We start from the raw sequence: 6141 nt of genomic DNA on the forward strand, positions 1-6141 counted from the left end.
CTGAATTCATTTTTGCTGGAAAATGAAGCGAAAACCTCATGGATTGGTGATAAACAGAATTCGCCAATAAATGCTTACCTGAAAGTGTGCAATAGGCTCTTCTAATGTATTGGATGATTTCTATGTGCTGAGCAGTGTCCCAGCAAGGTGTTTATTGTAAATAATTGACGTAACAAAATATTTGCTTTGGCTTTGACATGCATTTAAAGGGATGCCAGACAATGGACTGGCATTTCTACTTCACATAATGGGAAATCTTTTGTTTAGTGGTATTCTTAATTTCATTTATAAGTAATACTCTGGAAGATCTAATCCAGAGATACTCAGACCTCAGTGGTTCAGGAGTCAAATTAGCAACCATCATTACCCAAAAGAGCCACAATAGTGTGAATTCATTGTTTCATTTACTATAGTATTAGACATCCATATTTAAAACAGTCTGATGGGACATAGTTAGTGTTATATATATTATTCTCACAAGAAAATGACTGACCAAGTATTATTTCATCAACTACAACTAGTTAGTAACATAGTAAAAGCATCCTGATTGGTTGTTAATTAAATCACACTGAGTTGTACTATCATGTGCTGCAAAGAGCTGCAGGAGACACATTAAAGAATCACTTGCGGCTCGCAAGCCTCTGTCTGAGTGTCACTGATCCAATCCCAAACGTTACAGCAGAGCAAGCTTCCCCATTGTCCCATCAATGTGGCTCAGCCTGGTCTGGAGGGACCGCTGTTTTGGAGAGGTTGAGGTGGTGTTCAATCTTCCTGACTGATTCTGATTTTTGACTCCCTTCTGAGATTTTCAACCAAAGGCACCAAATGTAGCAGTGTTTTGTGTGATATGGACCAACACACTTTGAAAAACAGAAGAAAGACCCCATCAAACTCACTTCACCTAGACCAATACAGGTATCTATCTGTTAGTAGGAAATTTTGGTCATGACTGACATGGGCTATGGTAAGATTGGTCACCTAGGGGGTAAAATGCTACTGTTACCCAAGACATCAAGAGTCCTAGCTAACAAATTGTAAAAAAAATTCAATGTGCCACCAAACGTCACCCTGTCAATCCATCACTCTTAAAAACCTGCCTTCAAACAGTCTGTTAGAACATCATGTTCCAAACTGAATACACTATCATTGATTTGATGGCTTGTAAACACACGTCGGAATAGGATAGATCATGGTGCAGAGAAACGATCCTAGGGGAGATACCACAGTGATGAATCTAATTAGATTAAATCTTTGCTGTAGGCTTATATTGTACATAACCCTAAATACTTTCTCAGTGGATCAGAGAGACTGCCAGGGCAAACTTCTGAAGGTTTCCTTTGGGGGTGATTTTTAGTGCATAACAGTATTAAGTTTTCTGAAATGAAAAAAACCCAATCCAAAAAACTTCCCAAAACCCAATCTCCTGATGAGTCCCATGCTCCAACTATAAAATCAATCTTGCCTTAGGGCCAGTTTCATTAAGCAACTCAGCTGGTTAGGGCCTGGTTGCATCTTGATGTTGCTTCCTGCCAGTTTCATGTTTTGTGTATAGAATGAGTCCATCTATATTAACACCTGATCCTAATTAGGAATTACTATTACCTGGGCTGATTTGTTCATGCAACTATTCTTAGTTCAGGGGTGTGTTTGTGTTGCGGGAGAGGGTCATAAGAGGGGAAGAGGTAATCTGAGGTAGGTTCATTTGTGTCTCAATTCTCTGCAGTTTCTATAGGCTTCACTACTATCAGCAATGGAGTTATTTAGACTGTGAACTCCTTGGGGCAGAACTTCATTTTCTGTGTCATGCACTCCACACCAACAGCAGTTTAGGTCCTGAATCTGCAAGCTGCTCTGTTCTTGGAGAGCCCGGCACCCTCACAGAGCGCTCTCGATGGCAAGAGGGTTTACCCAGGTGGAGCAGCTTGCCTGATCGTGGCTTTAGATGGCAAGCTTCTGGCAAGCCTTTCAGGCCACCACCTTCTGTTCTTTTTACACACCTCAGAGCAAATTAGTAGAGATTAACAATGAGTAACTCAAGAGAAGGAGTCACTTTTCTTCCTCTTGGTCTAAAAGCCCAAGAACCTTACCATAAAACTCCGGTGTGAAAGCTACACAACTTTGTTTTCTGAGATTGCTTTGTCATCCCCTCTCTCCTTTTAATTTGTTCCTTTCCATTGTCACCCCACCCCACCCCCAAAAGGCCCACAGGAACCACAGTCAGACTTCTTTTGTTCTTCTGCCGTTCTAGACCCAGCCAAATGGAGCCAGTTAATCCAAAACAGGAAATATTGTGTTGGCGGGTTGGTCTTCGAGCTATACTCTTCTTCATTTCAGTGTCATCTTGCCTGCGGGCGCTGCTAGCAATGAGGAGAAACAAATCTTGGTCATGAACAGCAGAATAAGGGAAACAGAGACATTTAAATAGTACAGCAAATAGGAAAACCAAACTGATTCATACAGAGTCAACACTGAGTCACCTGCCTCCTAGACAGAGCAGGGGATAAAACAGAACAGCAGAGTAAAAAATTATGTTAGCACGAACAGTGAAAAAACACTCAAAATATAATTGGTCGAGAATGTTAGAAAATTTTCTGTAACCAAGAAAACTAACACTGTAGAGGGTCTTACTTTAGAGGTGACTTTTTTGTTGCAGCATTTTGACTAACATTTTGTGGGATTAAAGGACCAATTCATCTTCAGGAAACCTTGGCAGTGTCTGCTGAAGTTTTCACCTCAACCTTCGTTTCCCAATTAGTATTCAGAACACTGGTGAGTGGGAAAGGTGCACTTCTGTCCAAAAAAAGATTTATTTTTCTCCATAGATCATGCAAGCAACCAACCTACCTAGGCATCTTTCCTCATCTTGGATCTGAAACACATCCTTACATGTGATCTAAAAAAAAATGTTCCAGTGAGAAAACCTCCTATGTACTTCATGGGCATATATCAAACTCCTGTATATTAACATTGTTCCTAGACGTCTTCATAATTTAGGCCAGCTGAGATGGGCCTGAATCAATATCCCTGAATCAGCAAAATATCTCTGAACTTCGGAAAAGTTTGAATCTCAACTGTGCAGCTGAAAACGCATCGTTAAGCAAATTTTCTCTCAATTCATCTACATTGAGAAAATCACAAGACTCTGAAACAGTCTTGTCAAAATGGGCTGGGCCAGGCCTGCAATACTATTACTCAGCCTCAATGCATCAACACACACATAAAGCCTTTCAACTGTGAACCAAAGTGGAGAGTCAGAAGGAGCAAGGTTATTTGTTTCTCAGTCCTTCTACTCCAAAAAGATATAGCCTTATCCAAATTCAGCTTCCCAAAATGTCCCGGCATCCACAGCACTACAGTAGGAGTAGCGGTGTGGGTGTATTATCTTCTGGGACACAATAGACAAATAGGCTGATAGATAATCCTATATGACACACTCAAGTCAAGTGTGACCTGAAGTCTCCTAAAGAACTTCACTGAAGCTTTTTCTTCTACTCTTTGGCTGTGGGGAATGTCAGAGAAGATGTAGGTCAATGATAATTATCGCATGCCAATCGCCAGGGCACCAACAAACAGATCTATTATCATATTCTCCTCTCAACAACAAGTTCTACCTCCAAAACTCACACCTCCTATTGTACTAGCAAATCAAGCCACCTGCCATTGCTGCCCTGAATGCATCACCTCCCCCTCAAGGAATTCACCGACAAAGCTGATTGTCACCCACACTTTACTGGTCAAAGTTACCCAGGCTTAAAGGTTATTACTCACCCTGCAATCTGTGGCCAAATGGAATGAGGAACTTCCTGCTTTAGCAAGGGTACAAATCTGGTGCAATGCAAAGGACACATGTAATCATCAGCCCTCCTACGTCTAACCCAAGTTAAAGTACTGAACAGATGCTGCTGAGCTTGACAAAACTTGCAGGGTTGCCAACTCTTGTGATTTTATCCCAAGTTTCACTATTTTGGGGGTTTTAGAGCTCCCCAACTGCCAGAATCATGTTACCTGGGAATCTGGCCCTTGTGGCTGCAGAGAAATGCTGGAAAATGTGACCCATCTGCCCCCAGCCAAGGAAATAGAGCAAGCTGCTTCTGCAGGCTTAGTGCTACAGCTGTGTCTGTTTATTAGCTTTGCACCTTCTCTCCCTGGGCAAGTTTTCACCAATCAGCTTGTGAGAAGAGAGCATTTTTAGGAGCTGTAATCAGCTCCAGTTGGGGCCCTTCCTGTTTCTTAGCTGGCCTCAATCCCCTTCCTTGCTTCTCGGATGCATGGGTATAGATAAACTGTTATCCTATAGTTATCCATTAGGGTGTTTCCTGCATCATCTTCTAAAACTTTTTGATATTGGCTGCTCTCAGAGAGAATACTGGACTAGACGGACCACTGCTTTGCTATGGTAAGGCAATTCGGAAGTAGTTCCCAACACTACATTTAGAAGCAATGCTCCCTCAGAAGCAGCCTTCTTTTCTCCCTTGTTTTCTTTTGCCTTTTCTTCCTCTTCCTGTCATCATCTATGATCATATGTCAAATTTAGATAGCAAGTTCCTCAGAGCAGGAGCTTCTCCTTTCTATATAAAGGGGTTAATTCTTAGACCATGTATTTTCCCAGCCACATAAACAGTGTTTAGAATATCGGCAGCCTTCAGGGGGTTACAGTCAGCAGAAATATAACAAAACAGTGCTAATCGAGACATGCTGGTAGTAAAAGATGGTAACTGCCATACAGTTTAGTTGTTTTCCAAAGACTTACAGAGGTGTGTGTTGGGGGGGGGGGGGGGAAGGGGGAGGGTTCATGTGGTCTTAGTGATGTACTGCAGAGTTTCTCAACTGCCCTGTAGAATGCTAGCTTCTGAAACAAGCTCCCAGAACTAACCCTGTCCAAAAGCAGTTTGCCTAGAGACTGCATCAGGATTCTTTGCCATGGCAATAGAACAATATTTTTAAAAGCCAGGCTGAGAATAGAACAGTCTTGCAACAGTTTGTATTTGGACATTAAAATAATGTTCAACTGTTGGGGTGGGGCAAAGGGGTGCACTTCATTCTTACCCTCCACCACTGATTGCACCTTCATCCCCGCGTAGCTTGCCCACAAAAGCAGGTGCTAAAACAAATTAAGCAGGAGACAAACCAAAGGGAAAACGTCATTGGCAGTGGAAGCCAGCCTATGCCACAGGAAGCCTCGCTAAGTGCAAATGTGGTCACTACAGCGCTAATGTTGTGAATGGTTTTGTGATGCCTGCTCCATGCACTGCCTTCCCATGGGGTGGGGGAGAAATCATGTTCTCGCCTGATGCTCTGCTTTGGCTAGCTTTGAATACAGCCCAATGCACCACTATACTCCTGCTTAACATGAACTGTTTTGAAGGTCTGTATGTATTACTAGATTAGCTGTGCAGGTGCTATAGGAGGGGCATGGTATCTAGTGGTTAGGGCAGGGAACTTGGAGTCCTGGGTGGTGGGTTCTAATGCCTGATTTATTCTTTGTCACTGAGTAGAAGTAAACTGCAAAGTTTTTTTTTAAATCCCCAACATTATTTTGGAAGGTACCAGAAGACGACCAAAGTCTATAGCCACTCCTTAAAAATATAAGGATTTGCCATGTAATCACATTCAAGACAATTAGCATCCCAATGATAATAGTTAGCATCAAGAGCACAGATCCCTAAGACCTTGTAATAGCTGAACTTCAGCCAACCCAATTTCTCTTCCAGGGAACGGAAGTACTAACAGAAGCTCCATAAATAAGGTGTAAGAGCTTCCTTCCATTCTAAACCCTTATACCTCGAGAGGATCAAAATTTTTTTGACTACATCTTTTTCAATAGAAAAATGCCATTTCAATGAAACTGAAATTTTTTGCAGAAACTGTTTCACTCCAGTAGAGAATTAAAATAAATTTTGAAACTTTGATATGTTTTGTAAAGCAGAATTGCTGTTTTCCAGCCAGCCCTACTTGCTTTCCTTCCCCAAGCACCTAATTATGTTCATCACAAGTGCAGGCAGTTTAGATTTTGATTTAACTCCCATCCTTCACCAAGTCAAACTGCAATAACTAGTCTCCTAAACACAGCAACAAAGGCAAAGTATTTCACACAACAAAAATGTAGCAAGAAACAGAGAAAAACTAAGTGAAAGTATAATA

General features: G+C 41.7%; 1 long non-coding RNA gene across 1 annotated transcript; it reads right to left on the reverse strand.

Moving 5' to 3' along the window:
* Positions 1-494: 494 nt before the first annotated feature.
* On the reverse strand, positions 495-4062 carry LOC122461996. The gene is made up of 3 exons (XR_006284313.1): positions 4006-4062; positions 2845-2893; positions 495-2354 (listed from the first exon to the last, which is right to left on the reverse strand). It is a non-coding gene; the product is annotated as an uncharacterized LOC122461996 (long non-coding RNA).
* Between the last annotated feature and the right edge of the window lie 2079 nt (positions 4063-6141).

Source organism: Chelonia mydas, chromosome 10 (genome assembly GCF_015237465.2).
Source record: "Chelonia mydas isolate rCheMyd1 chromosome 10, rCheMyd1.pri.v2, whole genome shotgun sequence".
NCBI lineage: Eukaryota > Metazoa > Chordata > Testudines > Cheloniidae > Chelonia > Chelonia mydas.